Below are 19,182 nucleotides of genomic sequence, written 5' to 3'. Positions count from 1 at the left end.
ATTTTATCTACCATCCACTGCTAATCCCCCATCTCAGAGTTGTTAGGTTTCAAAATGAACCCTAAGTACTTGAAACCACCCATCAGATGCCTGATCCTAACACCAGAAAGGGCCACAATATGAAGTAACTCCTCCTGCCCCCACCACCCCCCCTTGCCGAAATGAGCTCTTAATTGTCTTTGTTCATCAAGATCCTAGAGGAATTTGTTGAATTTGGATAAAGTGTTGTGTATGTGTTTCCATTCAAAGAATTTGGACACACCGGCACAAAGGACATCATCAATGAAAATTGAGTGTGTCACTAAAATGTTTTTTGATACCTCATTGCCTTTGATTAAGACCCTATCCTTTGCCTATCGTACATATCTACTGAGAGCATATATAACCAAAATGAAGAGGAGAGGAGAAAGCATCCACCCTCGGTGTAATCCCCTGGAAACCTAAAAAACAGTTGGTTGACCATTAATTAGCACTGCTATATTTGCAGTTACACACACCATAATCAAGTTTATGTGACTGTGGGAAAAGCCAATCTTGTGTGGGACCACTATGAGAAAATCCCATTCAACACGGCCATAAGCTTTCATGAGATCTATTTTCATGAAACATGCGTTTAGATTGAGAGATTTGATGGAATGAATGATTTCCTATGTGATTGCCACTACATCTTGAATCCACCATATGATCTGATATAATCCTCTTAATTATATATGCAATTAATTTAGAAATCATCTGGCAGACAAAGTTACATAAAGAAATTAATTTCAATATAAACTTGCCCCATTCATAAGAAAAAATTAAACTACAACATATTTTTGACATAAAAGAATCTGTCTATGGGGAAAGTAGTTTTTCATTCCAATGGACAACACAAAAAAATTTGGAAAATCTCAAATGCAACAATTCGACTATAGCCCAAATTGTTCTCCACGATCCTAGACTCAGAGATAATAAAAATCTCTCATTATCAGAAACCAAATTTCTATAGCGACAATAGCATGCTATATTACCAAGCACTACTTGTAACTACATATAGTAACGATACTCGTGAGATCAAAAGTAATAACCATCATTAATGTAACTCACTATAGAAACGAATTGGTCTCAAGCTTTTCTTCTTCGTAAGATCTACCCTTACTTTCTATTTTAGAGATTTCGAGAGCAAGATCTGACCCTCGTAGAAATTGTATATCAGAATCAGAAAGAATGTAAAACCCTTCGATAGGGTTTTTAGGGGACATTCTCTTTCCCGTAATCTATCTGCATTTGAACAATGCCGAAGGACCACAGAGCACTGAAGGTATCTTGTTCTCCTATGACTTGAGAGTGTCACATTTTTCTTCTTATGACTTCTCTACCAAAAAATCCACCCATTTTTTGAACCGCCAGCATTATTTGTCAATTTCAAAATAGTTTGAACACCTCCCAACTGTGCCAAAGCAAGCGGCATTCCTGTTACGTAGCATGAATCTACCTTGGGACTGATAGAATCCCTTTTTTCTTTAATTTCATCATTGCATATCGTCTATTAGCTGGAGCGATATATCAATCACAACAACTTACTTCTCGTTTTATTAACTGCACCTGAAACCTAAACATTCTTAGTACAACAATTTAGCTTTCATGATCACAAAACACATCAAATTTTTTTATTATAATTCCTATTAAATCATATCAGATGAACAAAGAACGCACAAAGCAAATATTATCCCATTAGCAAACATGCATAGCTTCCTCCATTGCCTCCTTAGAAAGTATATGAAACTTCAACCAGATGAAGAGATTACGAAAGTATATGCAAGTTCAACCAGATGAAGAGATTAAGCGATATATAGGTGCTACAAAGCTTCAAAACTAAAATCAGTGTATAATGTTCAAAGGAATCGAATTTTGTAGGTAAATTTATTTTCAAGTGTAAAATTTAAGTAAAAGTCGTATCTTGATTTGACCCATTTACGAAATGGGCATATGTTAATTACATATAGCCATGCTTTCATATTATTTATCTAACTCTATATTGAACATGGAAGAAATTACAAACTTTTTTCATTTTGGGCAATAAACAAATAAAATATTTTAATATTAATCTATTTTTCAATTGCTTTATATACAACTTGACCATGGAAAATTTTAGGGTTTAATATTGGTAGGTGATTTAATTTCCCATCATTTTTCAAAAAAAAGATTAGCTAATTTCAACTTTTTCCAAAAAATATTAATCCAAATTTTATAGTTCAAAATTGTTTAGCTTGAAAATCACCAAAATTTTATATAGAGAATGGATAAAATTATTACAGATTTGAATAATTCCACAAAAATATTGCCCAGCATGTTAGGATTGCATATTGTGGATTAATGAGATTCACTTAAATTTTCTAAGCTTTAAAATAAATTTTCATCCTTAAAATTTTCCCAAAACTTTAATGAGCCTAACAGTTAAGAAACATGTTTTTTTATAATAAGTCACATGTTTAAATAAAGAGTGGGTTAAAAAATTAATAATTGTTTTAGAGATTTTATACTACTATCTTGACTTGATATAATTGCAAGAAACATGTTTTTTTATAATAAGTCACATGTTTAAATAAAGAGTGGGTTAAAAAATTAATAATTGTTTTAGAGATTTTATACTACTATCTTGACTTGATATAATTGCAATATTTCTTGCTTTGTAAAATGATTCAACTAACCACACTACAATTTGAATAAAAATTTCTACAATTTTAATTTTTAAATGTGTCTAACAAAGTTTATGGAAAATGGTTTTTAAATGTGTGACCCACAGTTTATGGTCATATCTTTGAAGATTTCTACAATTTCAGTGTTTAAATGTGTAACAAAGTTTATGGAAAACACATGGAGCTTTTGCTTGAATTTCAATAGCCAATAGCGTTTCCATTGCAATTGTGATCCATTCACGCTGCAGGATTATCCAACAATTTCCACGATTTCAGTTTACAGTTTCAATGATTGGTCACAATTTAGTAATTTCCAACTGATTTGTGATATGTACGTGAACATTTCTACAATTTGAGTTTCAGCTGAATTTTGACCGAAGATCATGGTTCCACTTTGCAAATGTGATATGTTCACACTATACGATATCTAACTTTTTTCTCGTAAGTATGTTAAGGTTCATATGAATAATGATGATACCTTGGAATTGAGAACGATGAAAACTAACATTATTAACTCCGCATACTTTCGTGTGTTGTTTCACACATGTCATTGAGGGCACTATAGTGTTGTGAATGTGCCTAAGACCATATAAGGCCTAGGATAGATCCTGACTAAAATGTATTTGTTTCTGGATTCCATTTTATTGGAAATTTTTGTGACGTGATTAAACTCATCTATTTTAAATTTTGAGTCCTTTTTCCCTATCCATTTTTGTAATTTGGTTAGACTTTTATAGCTCAAATTTAGTAGAACTCATGATTATGTGTTACTTTGGACATAAAAGTCTTATATGTAATTTTTTTAGAGTATAATTTCTAATTTGAGTAGTAGAGACTTATGCTGAATTATAATGACCGCTTAATACAAACATTGAAATATTTGATTTATAGTTGAGAGTAAAATGTTTTTTTGTTGTTGTTCTTGTGTGTTTTAAATACATGTCAATTGTATATTAACCAATGAAAAATTGCACACTTCCTTTATGCTTGGTACTTTAATTAAACTTAACCAAATATGTGTATTTAATTTTTGTTTTTACTGTATCTAACAATTTATTTATTAAAATTTAGTGAATATTTTATTTTTATTAAAAGGACATATGTAAACTCCACACTGAATGTAGAAGAAATTATATATCTTTCATATTGGGGTGTAGAATGCAATTTCTATGAATAAATAAATGAGAAAGATTACTCAATTAAAATTGGTTTGTATAAACTGAATTATCATACACTAAAATATATACATATTTTCCTAGAACAAGACATTTAGAGAAAACATATTTTTATACAGGATCATGATATATCCGTTAATCCTTTGAAATTTTTGATCACGATTGTATATCACTTACCAATCAGTTGAATTTTTGGCTTGACATTTTTTCTTTTCTCCTCGCATTTTTTTTATGGTTACTTTAAAAAAACATGTAATTTTAAGTTATGGAAATTATATGGTTTTAGTGATTTAGTCATTTCCCAAACACTAAATCAATCTTAACATTTAAGAATACAATTTAAACATAACATTACAAAGTCACCCAAAATCATATAACCACTTTCCACTTTTTCTTCCCCTCCTTAAAAGCTTTCTAGTCTTTCTTTTGCTTTGAACCACTTGTTTGCCATGGTTTTTTTGTCTATGTTTTCAAGGTACTATGCATATACATAAACCTTATTCATCATTCCAGGTTTGAACAACATCACTTGCTTTCAAAAATCACTGTGTAGACCCCCAAGACACTTTAGAAGTACATCTAGGTTTTTGGGAGAGTTATCCAACATTATTGTCATCTTCCTAAATTCTGTAGTATACTCTTGTACACTTTTTCATTATATCTTGCTGAAGTAATGATATCAGATCCACTGGTCCTCTACACATTTGTCAGGGTAGAATTAATACTTTATGAGAGTTTTGAAATCCTCCCACTTAGCTGTTAGAGGATCCCCCTCTAGGATAAGAGTTTCCATGTGGATTTCCCACCAAGTCAGAGCATGACCCTCTAATTTCAATCAAGGAATTCTCTTCTATATGGTGAACACTAAAATAAACCTCTAACTATTTCATCCAATGATTTAGATTTAGAGCATCTATGTCACCTTGACATGAATTGGTATTCACCTTTGCTTTCATCCTGAAGAAAGACTATGAATGATTCATGACACTTGAACTTAGTTTCTCTTTTTTAGGTTTCATAGATTCCTTTTATGGTTCTTTTGGTTCTTCAATTTTCCCTCCATTTTGATCTTTGCGTTAAAACCTCCATCTTCTTTGAATAGGCTGAGATTACTAGTTAGGGCTACCATGAGGAGGCTTCTATTACAATTTATAGTTATGACTTGCGCTTCCAACTGTAAAATCCTTTCTTCATCTAGATCTCAAGGGTTATCATAAAATAATTCATTAGCCATGGCTGAGGTTTTATGACTTTCTGGTTAAGTCAATATGATCCCATGTAGCTTCCCATAAAATACCCAAAGAAACATGGTACAATACCAATATGATCTATAAACTTCCATAGATATTCCACTTGATAGTTTGTTACAATAGATTTGTGGAAATAATCGAAATGTATATTATGCGTGGTTAATCCTTTTTAGGTTCCAGATTTGTTATTATTTTTTTTGTTATTATGCATGTAATAGATAATATGTAGAAAATAGATAGTGAGAAAATACAATCACTCACAAACCATTATGAATACCAAGATATGCTTTAGGAAACCCTTTTGGGGGAAAACCTAACTGGAAGGTGAGACTTATTTGCTCTCTTTTGTTTGGAATGAAAATGTTGTAAGTACAAAGGAGAAGACACTCTCTATGGAATCGTGTGAGGCCTACAACTTATGGGATGCTACAAAACACAAATCCTCTCTATTATGCTCTCTTTGTGGGTCTACACAACAACTTTTCTCTATTATGGAACAAAATGCAAGTAAATAGAATACAACTCATTTTCCTTGTAGTGGTCCAACTATAACATATAGCTATAGCCAACTAGGAGTTAAATTTGACACTTTCAACCCTCACATTAGTTACAACTCAACCCTTCTAGAGTATTTTACTTAGTTTCCATGTGGCTAGCCCATTTTCCATGAGTAATAGATGTTGACTTGGCTTGGCATCCTATCAAGTTATAGTGGTCAATAATAACAGGTAAATTTCAAGGAGGCTTAACCTTTGGCATCATATCAAATTATAGAGGTCAATCATGATAGGCCAATTTCGAGGAGGCATAATTTTTACAGCTGAATTTTGATTGATGCAATTCTTAGGCAATTGGAAAAGCCTTCAAATGTAGAAACATAATAAATAGATCACGTGTTAATTGGAAAAAATTTACCCACAAAACCCCAATTCTTTCAATTAAATCCCACTCATAAAATTACTCTTTTAATTTTTAAAGAGTAAATTGATTTCTTCACTTTTCTCACTTTAAAAACTAGGAGATAAGTAACCAATTATATAGTAATCCAATATAAACCCAAGGAAAAACATATTACCATATTTTAATTTAAAAATCCAAAAGAGTACTAATAAACTTACTAGTTTACTAGTTTAATTGACATGAGTGACATTGTAGGTAATAAACTTACTAGTGTAAAACATTGAAATGAGTAACAGTGTACGTAACTTAGGAATTTCAACCCTAAGGATTTCCCTGACTGAAGCTTTAGCCAAATTTTAGACTACTTCTAATTAAACATTGAAAATTTCAAAGAACAATCAACGCAAATATTTTCAATAACAGAAACAAGGGTCGCAATCCCGTCTTAATTTTTGATGGTTGGGCGTCTGGACTCGCAGGTGTCGCGAGTCGTGTATTTCCCGCGGGGTTTTGTTTCTATGCGTTAAGCTTTTACATTCGGTTTTCTTTCATCAATGGTTTTCTCTATCAACTGGTACTGGTGATTAACTATTTAAAAATCAAATCGGTCAAACCAGGAAGCTTCTTGCCCACGGTTGTATAACAGTGCACTGGAAATGACATTGTCAAACTATTTCACGTGGGATAAGGCTCTCCGATCCATGCCATTGAAGCGTTGAAAGCGACATTAATATTATTGGTTTGAATTTTGATCATATCGATGGCAATTTACGCATGCATTTTTGGTTTATGACGACTGCGAACAATTTCACAATCACATTGAAAAACTCAGGGACTAACACCTTAACTTGAAGAGCAAGAAAGACAGACTGCTCAAGAGCATTGTCATTCCGCAGTGACCAAATTAATTGCGGATATTATTTCAGAGCATTCAAAATAGAATGAAACACTTTTACAGCCAAATTTGCATCGTCGTATGTGATCATTCAGGAAGTATTACAAAGTAACCAGATGAAGTGGCATATTTCTATGTGGGTTTTTTTTTATTTTGTTGCGCGTAGTCTGGAAACAATAGAAATTACCATATGATTTAAAAAAAGAATTGGGAAAATTTTTGCTTCAGAATTTTAGGTGACTAAATTTGTTTAACAATGCTAAATCTATTTTGGCAAAATAAAAATAAAGACTCCCCCAATAGCAAATTTGTTTAACAATGCTAAATCTATTTATGCAAAATAAAAATAAAGACTCTCCCAATAACAAAAAAATAAAAAAATTATTGAACAAATTGTAACCTTGTTAAACGACGCCTAAAAAACATCCATTTGGCTCTCTAGTTCCTCTCGTTAACTGCACTTCACCTCCCTTGGATGAATTGGGTTGCATTCATGAACCTTGACGCTTTAAAATTTTTCACCTCTCTTGGATGAACTGGGTTGCATTCATGAACCTTGAGCCTTTAAATTTTTTTTGACATATTTTCATGAGTCTAGTTTTTTACATTATAGCAGAAAGAAAGAAATTATTTTAACTTCCACAAGGCCAAAACCATGATCATCTTTATTTCAATAACAGATTTTGAAAATATTTAAAAATAAAGAAAAAAAAAAAAAAACATAAAATAAAATACTGCAACATTTTCCTACAGAAGAAATTTTCATTGCAATCAAACAGAAAAGACCAAAAAATCTCCAATGTAATTCGGCTGCACTAGCGCATACCGTTCTCCACAATCCTAAACTCAGAGGACAATCAAAATCTCTTGTTATCAGAAACCAAATTTTTGTAACAACAATAGCATGCTATATTACCAAGCACTTGTAAATACATACATTAACGATACTCTTAAGATCAATGCCCATCCTTAATGAAACTCACTATACAAAGGAATTGCCCTCACATTTTATTCTTCATTTCAGAGATTTTGGAAAGACTTTTCTCTTTGTAAATCAGAATAGAGAGAATGTTAGAGATTTTGGAAACAATTGACCATGGTTGGTTATGGTTGAACATGATTGATATTATAAACCCAAATTAGTAATAAACCCAAGAGATTTATATTATGAACCCAAGGGAAACATAAACCCAAGGGATTATGAACCCAAGAGACTAATATTAAAAACACAAATTTGGTAAACCAAAATATATATATTACAAATACTAAAATAAACATGATTTATTTTCATGGTGAGATAATCCTTGTCACAATGCGACATTCAACCATGGTTTGCTATAATTGACAATGGCTAACCATCATTGATATTATAAACCTAAGGGAATAATAAACCCAAGGGATTGATATTATAAAATCAAAGGAAAAATAAACCCAAAGGATTAATACTAAAACCCCAAGGGATTATGAACCCAAGGTAATAGTATTAAACCCAAGGGCCTAATATTATAAACCCAACATTGTAAACCCAAATATAAATACTAAAATAAACATGGTTTATTTTCATGGTGAGACAATCATTGTCACAATGCAACATTCAACCATGGTTGGCTATGGTTGACAATGGTTGGCCATAATTGATATTTTAAACCTTAGGAAAAAATAAACCCAAGGGATAGATATTATAAACCCAAAGGATTAATATTAAAACCCCAACGGATTATGAATCCAAGGGAATAATATTAAACCCAAGGGACTAATATTACAAACACAACATTGGTAAACCCAAATATAAATATTACAAACACTAAAATAGACATGGTTTATTTTCATGGTGAGACAAACCTTGTCACAATGCAACATTCAAGCATGGTTAACCATGGTTGGCTATGATTGACAATGGTTGACCATGATTGATATTATTAACCTAAGGGAATAATAAACCCAAGGGATTGATATTAGAAACCCAAAGGAATAATAAACCCAAGGGATTAATACTAAAACCCTAAGGGATTATGAACCCAAGGGAATAATATTAGTTTGAAGGGACTAGTATTATAAACCCAAAGTATATAAACCCTAAGATAAATATTATAAACACTAAAATAAACATGATTGACCATCGTTGATTTTCATATTGAAACAATCCTTATCACAATTCCATGCTGGACCATGGTTGACATCATAATAAACCCTGGTTGACTGGGGAATAATAAACCTAACCGATTGAGATTATAAAGAGAAAGGAACAATTAACCCAAGTGATTTAGATTATAAAGATAAAGCAACAAAAAACCCACGGGATTAATACTAAAACCCCAAGGGATTATGAACCTAAGGGAATAATATTATAAACCGAAGGTATACAAACCCTAAGATAAATATTAAAAATACTAAAATAAACATGGTTGAATTAATAAACCCTAAGAATTAGTATTTTAAACTCAAGGGATTAATAAACCGAAGGGATTATTAATATTATAAACCCAAGGAATTAATAAATCCAATTGTTTAATATTAAAAACCCAACGAATTAGTGAACCAAAGGGATAGATATTAAAAACCTAAGCGATCAAGAAGCATAAAGGATTGATATTACAAACACAACAGATTCATAAAGCTGACCATAATTGATATTATAAACCCAACCTAATAATAAACCCAAGGGATTAATACTAAAACCCCAAGGGATCATTATGAACCCAAGCAAATAGTATTAAACCCAAGAGACTAATATTACAAACCCAACATTGGTAAACCCTAATATAGATATTAGAAACACTAAAATAAACATGGTTTAATTTCATGGTGAGACATTCCTTGTCACAATGTGACATTCAACCATGGTTGACCATGGTTGGCTATGATTGACAATGGTTGAGCATGATTGATATTGTAAACCTAAGGGAATAATAAACCAAAGGGATTGATATTATAAACCCAAAGGAATAATAAACCCGGGGGATTAACACAAAAACCCCAAGGGATTATGAACCCAAGGGAATAATATTAAACCCAAGGGACTAATATTATAAACCCAACGTATATAAACCTAAGGGAATAATATTAAACCCAAGGGATAAATCTTACAAATCCAAGGTATATAAACCCCAAGGGATTAATAAACCCTAGGGATTGTTAATATTATAAACCCAACCACATTACTAAATATGGTCTAAAAGCATCGATAATCATTAATAAACCTTATGAATAATATTACACCCTAGGAATACGAACCTGTAGATTAATGAACCCAATGGATTGATATTATAATCCCATGATAATAATAAAACCAAGAGATTAATACAAAAAAACTGAGGGATTATAAACTAAAGGGAATAATATTACACCCAACGGATTAATATTATGAACCCAAGGTATATAAAATCTAAGATAAATATTGCAAACCCTAGAATTATCATGGATGACCATGGTTGATTTTCATAATGAAATAATCATTGTCACAATGTGACGTTGACCCATGGTTGACCATGGTGAACAATATTTGATTTTCATATTGAGACAAAGTCTTTCATAATGTGACATTGGAACATGGTTGACCATGATTATAAACCCAAGGGATTTATATTAAACCGTAGGAGTAATATTATAATCCCTATGAATAATGTTTCACACTGAGACAATCATTGTGAGAATGTGACATTGGACCATGGTTGATGATGGTTTATTTGCATATTGAGAAAATCTTTGTCACAGTGTGACATTGCACCATGGTTGACCATGGTTGACCATGAATGATTTTCATATGGAGACAATCTTTGCCACAATGCAACATTGGACCATGTTTAATTTTCATATTGAGAAAAACTTTGTCACAGTGTGACGTTCAACCATGGATGACCATGATTATAAACCAAGGGGATTTATATTAGACCCAAGGATTAATATTATAAATCATATGAATAACATTACACCTTAGGAATAACAACCCTTAGATTAATAAACCCAAGGGATTGATATTATAAACCTAAGGGAATTGTCACATTGCGATGACGCTTGTCCCGCCGTGACATTGGATAGATCTTCGTACCATTCCAACATCACAATATTAAACCTAATGGATTATTGATTATTAAACCTCAGGAATTATTGATATTTTAAAACCAACGCGATTAATAAACCCAAGAGACTAATAATATTATGAACACAAGGAATTAATATACCCAAGGGATTAATATTATAAACCCAAGGGATAATGAACCGATGAGAATAATATTAAACCTTAGGATTTATATTATAAATCCAAGGGATTATAAACCCTAGATCAATATTATAAATTCGAGGAATTAAAAACCCTAGGATTATTATTATAAACCTTATGATTATAAAATTTTAGATTATAAACCCTAAATCCAATATTATAAACTAGAATATTAAACCCTAATTTATTCAATGTCATCATGCTATATTGAATAACTTGCAGTGTAGTGTGTCATTGTGACAATGATTCCTACAATGTTTTTCACATTGTGATGATGTTTGTCACATTGTGACGTTCGATAGATTTTCGTACCATTCTGATGTCACAATATTAAACCCAAGGGATTATAAATTCTTAAACTTAAGATATTATTGATTTTTAAACCCAACAAATTAATAAACCCATGAGACTAATAATATTATAAACTGAGGGGATTAATAAACACAAAGGATTGATATTATAAACCCAAAGGATAATGAACCCATGGGAATAATATTAAATGAAGGATTTATATTATAAACCTAGGGGATTATAAACCACACAGTTAATATTATAAACACAAGGGATTAAAAACCCTAGGATCAGTATTATAAATGTTACGACAATAAACTTTAAACCCAATGGATTAATATTATGAACCCAAAGGATAATGAAACCATGGGAATACTATTAAACCATAAAATTTATATTATAAACCTAAGGGATTATAAACCCTAGGATTAATATTATAAACCCAAGGGATTAGAAACCCTAGAAATAATATTATAAACCATACCATTATAAAACTTAAGATTATAGATCTCAAAACCAATATTATAAAACATAATAAACCCTAATCCCTTAATCCAATATAATAAATGAGAATATTAAACGGTAATTTATTCAATGTTGCAATGCGACATTGAATAAATTTCTACCAATGATTGTCACATTCTCACAATTCTTATCACACTAAGACATTGGATAGATTTCCATACCATTCCAACATCACAATATTAAACATAAAGGATTATTGATTATTAAACCGAAAGGGACTATTTATATTGTAAACCTGAGGGATTAATAAACCCAAGAAATTAATATTATAAACCCAAGGGATAATGAAGCCATGAGAATAATATAAAACCCTATTATTTACATTATAAACCTAAGGGATTATAAATCCTAGGATAAATATTATAAATTCAATGGATTAAAAACCATAAGAATAATATTATAAAACTTAAGATTATAAAACCTAAATGCAATATTATAAATGAGAATATTAAACCCTAATTTATTCATCACAATGCAACATTGAATAGATTACAATTTAATTTATAATTGTGACAATGATTGTGAGAGTGCTTGTCTTATTGCAATGATGCATGTCAGTATACTTGACTTATTCCAATGATGTTTGTGAGACTATGACATTGGATAAATTTTCATACCATTACAATGTGAGAATATTAAACGTAACATATTAGTAAACACAAGGGACTAATAATGTTATAAATTCAATGGATTAATAAACCTAAGGGATTAGTATTATAAACCGAAAGGATAATGAGCTCATTGTTTCACTATGGCTAACCATAGTTGACTATATGTGTCCATGTTCACCATGTCTAAACATCACAAACTATATTTTAAGTATGGTTGACAATTATATGTCTATGGTTGACAATTGTGTGACTATGGTTGATCTTGATTGACCATGGTTGACCTACATTTTCCATGGCTAAACCTAAGGTATTATAAAACCTAGGATTAATATTATAAACCCAAGGGATTAGAAACCCTAAAAATAATATTATAAACCACACCATTATAACCCTTAGGATTATAGACCCTAAAACCAATATTATAAAACATAATAAACCATAATCCCTTAATCCAATATAATAAATGAGAATATTAAACTGTAATTTATTCAATGTTGCAATGCGTCATTGAATAAATTGCTAACAATGATTGTCACATTGTGACAATCATATGAATGCAATATCAAATGGATATCATATGAATGCAATAAAAGTGTGAATGCAATATAAGTATGTGTTTCTCAAACAATAAATTTTGAATAGTTATATTAACTTCAATATAGAGTGTTGTGTGTATCACCTTATACACACAAACACAACAACTAAAACATAACATTTGACATTGACGTTAAGAGGATACAACACAAAACACTACAACACATCACAACGCAAATATATAGATTTAAGCTTCTGTTTATAATGTTCTACTTTATTAGATATATGAGATTTTTAACATGAGGTTGTCTAAAGTTAACAAATGTAATTTTATAAATGTCATTGGAGTATATAACTCTGTGTATAAGCATCAAATTTTAAGTAGTGGAATTGAAAATTAAATAGTACAATTGTCCAAGTCATCAATGTTAAATGTGGTTGGCTTGGAAAAGTGTGCTTGTATAAATTTTAGAACTTTGAAAATTAGTTTCTATTAAAAATGCAATTGTAGATTTATCAAACATGGAAATTTTTAAATGTAATTTTACAATTGTTATTATTTAAATGCATCTTCAGAGTGTGCTAAGATTTAAATTTTGAGATGGGAAATTTAAAATAAAGAGAAGCTCTACACATCCAAGTTTTAAAATGCAAAAATTAAATTTTGAAATGTGAGGTTGAAAATTAAATATATCAAAAGTTTTTACATAAAGAGTGCAGTAAATTTTTAAGGTAATATTTTGTTAGCAATTTTGTTATAAAATTATTATGAAAAAAATCACTTCATTAAAAAAATAAAAAATATTATTAATCTTTTAAGTTCAAAATAAATAATTTAAAAAACTGTTATTATAAAATGAATGATGGCAAAAATAAATTTAAAATTAAAATTTTAAAAACCAAAGCCATAGAAAAATAATAAAAAAAATTAAAAACTAAACCACAAAGCATGAGAAACACAATAAAAACACACACTCCTCCATGATAGCTTTGGCCATGGCTATCCATGAAGGTTGTGAGAAGGGGCAACCCCCTCTCAAAAAGAAAATGCTTGATTATATATCTATTATAGTTATTTTTTTCCTTTTTGAGGTTTACATCAACAATAATAATATAATTGTCTTCACCAATTACACTTCTTTGTCTTAACCAATTACACTTCATCTACTTGCTACTCCTATATGATTTGGACCTTCCATCAACTTTCGGGCTCCATGTACCTTGTCTAGCACAATATCTTACTCTTGTAAAAAGAATTTTCCATATATCTGTTTCATATCACAAGAGAATTAAATATTTAGTAGCAATTTTATTGTCAATTAATAAAAACAAAAACAATTACTTAAATATTCTTTCAAATCTAACTGTTATCCTATTGATCTATATCATGAATTGAATTACATTCTTGTGCACAACTTCCTTCTTACGTTTCAACTCTTCTCTGCTCTCCTCCTTAGTCTATCTGTTTCATATCATAAGAAATTTAAATGTTTATTAGAAATTTATCTTTATATAATAAATACAAAATACAATTAATTAAATATTCTTTCAAATCCAATTCAAAATAAATAAATGTGATACACAATAGAAATCTGGGCTTTATAAATTTCCCCAAACATTTCACATGAAATCAAGGGCGTTGTCCCTCTGGCAAAACCGTGAGCAGCACTCGGCAGAGGCAGAGGAGGTTATTGCAGAGCCTATTACCTTACGGGGTAACAGAGGCAAGAACAAAGAAAAAACCAGAACAGGGCCGCAGTTCAACATGAAGATGCCATGCCAAATTAAGTAACGACCCTTTTATGTGGATACCCTGTAACTTTTAACCACCTCACCCGCATTTTTTTTAGGGCCACGTGAGCAATGAGTTCTGAAAACTATAGGTGTGACTAGGTAAGTCTAATTAGGCATATAATAAATAACAAATGAATGGCCCTTATTACAAGCAGCTATTATAACAAAACTGACTGATGACTGGTTCATAATCTGATTGTGGGGCATTTCCTGTGGTAGACGTCTATACTTACCTACCTATGCTGGGCGCATTGCCTTGGAGTAAGCAAGGGCGCTGACCCTCACGCAAGTATTTGTTTCCATAGCTATGCCAACTGGGGTTGTGTGAGACCATATCTTTGAAATATATAGAAGCCTAATTACAGTGTGGGAGAACAAACTAATCCAGATAAACCCCAATTCTTTTAAAAGGTTTTCATAGATTTAAATTTTATCTGGTTTCTCTGAGAGAAAAAGCAAAAAAACGTATAGCCAAAAATATAACTCTACTCTATTAAAATCGAACATTATAAAAGAAAATAAACCTGTAACTATCCAAGAACATTGAATGAAAAGAAGCATTGACGATTATCCCCAGCTCTTAAATACAGTCTTAGAAATCCAAGGCATCAGAGATCATGGATTCTTTAAATTGGGTCTATGTTTACTTTACATGGAGTTGGAATACAAGGGAAAACTATAAGGTATTTAAACCTTAGTCTGTTTTATTTATGAATAAATTGTTAATTAGGGAAGCCATAATTTAGATTCTCACCTGCAATAGCAAAATCCATAGCATGCATTCCGCAATTATAGGCTGAATCTGTAATTCTGCCTCTGTACTCCAAACACAAAGCCAAAACAGGGAGTATTAGGAAAACAAATGTGCATAATAAAATGTTCCAACCACACACACAATTAATTCAGATGGTTCATTACAAAACCATCCTGAAATACAAATAAAAAATAAAAGGGTGCATACCTTGTCCCCTTAGGATCCCATGTTCTCTTCTCTTCTCTTTACCATCATCCTCCCTTCTAACCCCAACCAACTAGAGCCAACCTCCTCTCCCTCCTAACCCCAACAGGCTAGAGCCAATCTCCTCTCCTTCTCCACCCAGACTGAGAAAAGAAAACCAGAACCAAGCCAAAACAAAAATTCTAAAATAAAAGAAAAACCAAAAACCCAGAAAGAGATAGACACAGAAACAATTATTCAACTAAGCATGGCCATGCTTGAAAAACAACAAAAACAAAAAACAAGTGAAAACATTTAACAAATTCGGCTCTGAATTCTTCTTCTGCCAACCTAAAGAGCCTTGCCATGTGCAATCTCCTACTCACCCAACTCACAAATTCCAGGTAGTGGGATGGGTCTGTGGATTGTGAAGCTCCACGGTTAGCATCAGATGGAACAGTACCAAAGGTAAGGCCATAATCAGGGAAGCCAAGGTAAAAATTTGTGTTTGATTAATTGTATGTTAAACTATGAATGATTATGTCTTACAATTGTTTCTAGATGACATAAATTACATTTTACCTGAATCTTGCACATATGTCTAGATGACACTCTCGCTGACATGCGATTTGTCTCCTTTTCATCCTATGAATTGAAACCAACTTCTGATCACGCGACACAAAGAGAATATGAACAGGAGGCCATTACACAGCGACATTTATGACAAAGGCGCACAAGTAGAATCTTAACACCTAGTAGCATAATTGGAATGATAGGGCACCAAAACGTGTCCTCCAAATTTCAACATTCATACTTTTCATAATGCAAACAGACATCTTTTCAATGAGTGTTTGGCACTACTTTTTTAATTTATTTTTTTCTAATCTTTGATAAGTGGAGATAAATAAGAGCCACAGTAATTTTTTAATGAGCATTTGGCAAAAAATTAATTTAAATAAGATTTAAATACTTTCAATATAGGAGAGGTTATCACTTTCAATTTCAATCATTGATCAAGTGGCTACTGACATTTTTCACTTTACACTCTCACATCAGAATATTTAATTAACTTAGGCATTTCAAAAGATTTCATTGACCGAAGCTTTACTAAAATTTTAGGCTACTTCTAATTGAACATTGAATTTTTCAAAGAGCAATCAACAGGAATCTTTTCAATAACAGAAACAAGGGTCGCCATCACGTCTTAATTTTTGATGGTTGGGCGTCAGGACTCGCAAGTGTCGCGAGTCGTGTATTCCCCGCGTGCTTTTGTTTCTATGCATTAAGCTTTTACATTCGCTTTTCTTTCACTAATGGTTTTCACCATCAACTGGTACTGGTGATTAACTATTTAAGCTTCTTGCGCACGGTTGTGTAACAGTGCACTGGCAATGACATTGTCAAACTATTTCCCGTGGGGTAAGGCTCTCCGATCCATGCAATGGAAGTGTTGAAAGCGACATTAGTATTATTGGTTTGAATTTTGATCATATCTGTTAGGTGTATATTTCAGGTTTCAACTTACTCCCATCGCAATTTACGCATGCATTTTTGGTTTATGACGACTGCATTTTTGGTTTATGACGACTGCGAAACATTTGACAATCACATTGAAAAACCCAGGGAAACAGAGACTGCTCAAGAGCATTGTCTGTCATTCCGTAGTGACCAAATTAAATGTAGATATTATTTTCACAAATTAAGATTTCACTTTAGAATTTTCCACTATTTTCTTCTAGTCCAAAAAATTACACTAAAAACAACTCTAACGCAACATATTCCTGCTAAACAGATTTTCATTACAATCAAACATAGAAAAGACCAGAAATCTGAGATGTAATTTGGCTGCAGCTCATACTGTTCTCCACAATCCTAAACTCAGAGGACAATCAAAATCCCTTGTTATCAGAAACCAAATTTCTGTAACAGCAATAGCATGCTATATTAGCGAGCACTTGTAAATACATACATTAACGATACTCTTTAAGATCAATACCCATCGTTAATGTAACTCACTATACAAAGGAATTGGCCTAAACATTTTATCTTCCTTTCAGAGATTTTAGGAGCACTTTTCTCTTTGCAAGCTCTAGAAATTGTAGATCAGAATCAGAGAGAATGTAAAACCCTTCGATAGGGTTTGCGGGTAACCTTCTCTTTACCGGAATCGATCTGCGTTTGAGTGGTGCAGGAGGACAGCAGAGCAGCGGAGGTATCTTGTGTTCCTCAGACTTGGGAGTCGCGCATTTTTCTTCTTCTGAATTCTCTCCCAACGAATCCACCCTTTTTTCTGAACTACCAGCATTAGTTGTCAATTTTAAAATAGGTTTTTGAACACCTGCCAGCGGTGCCAAAGCAGGCGTCGTTCTATTTACCTCGGGACTGACAGAATTTCTTGTCTCTAGTTTTGCCATTGCAGGTCGTCTATTAGCTGGAGCCATGATATCAATCACGGCAACTTCCTTCTCCTTCTGTTGACTGCATCAGAAACCTAATTATTGTCAGTTCAACAATGCCGTTTTCACGATCACAGAACACATCAACATCTCTTACTGTAATTCCTATTAAAACGAATCAGATGAGCAAATAATACCCCACTAGCAAACATACGCACCTTCCTCTATTGCCTCCTTAAAAAGTATATGCAGCTTCAACCAGACGAAGAGACTAAATTATATGTAGCTGTTAGAAAGGCTCAGAACTAATTTATGAATAAATGAAGGCCGTGCATGAATAGATTAAGGGCGGGGATCGGACTTGATGACAAGGATTGCTCAACTAGAATGGGGAGTGGTTGAACGTAGAAAACAAGCGAACCGTTGGAACTTGTGCAGAGACGTCATTCTCCCTCACACAAGACAATTTCGCTAAATCATATTTTGCTTAATTAGACAAGAAACCGTGAACAAGAAAATTATAACATATAGAGGATCTTTTTCCATCTTGTCATTTTGATATTCAATGAACAAAATGGAAAAATAACGATTCCAATAATGTGATATTCAATAATCAAAATAAAATATATTCAATAATCAAAATGAAAATATAGAAATTTGGGTAGGAATTTCAAATTTGAATAACTTGTTAAATTTGATAGTTTAGGTAATTCTAAGACTTATTTTAGTCATTTTAACCAAAGATGTTAGACAGTTAGATTTTTTTTTGGGGGCTAACCCATAACAAACACGTCAAATTCTATTCCTGAAAAATCAATCATTACATTTTAATATACTTTGTATATCACTTATGGTGTCTAACCAGTTGACTTTTTTCCATGTACTTTTTATTTTTTATTATTTTAAGTATCAGAATTTTAATTTTATTAAAAATGGAAAACACCCACATAATACTAATGATAAAATCATTTAAAAAA

The sequence above is a fragment of the Pinus tabuliformis genome, chromosome 3_1, assembly GCF_031772625.1.
Source record: "Pinus tabuliformis cultivar Carrire ecotype Pingquan chromosome 3_1, CPIR1, whole genome shotgun sequence".
NCBI classification, from domain to species: domain Eukaryota; kingdom Viridiplantae; phylum Streptophyta; class Pinopsida; order Pinales; family Pinaceae; genus Pinus; species Pinus tabuliformis.
Note: the sequence above shows the minus strand (reverse complement) of the source record.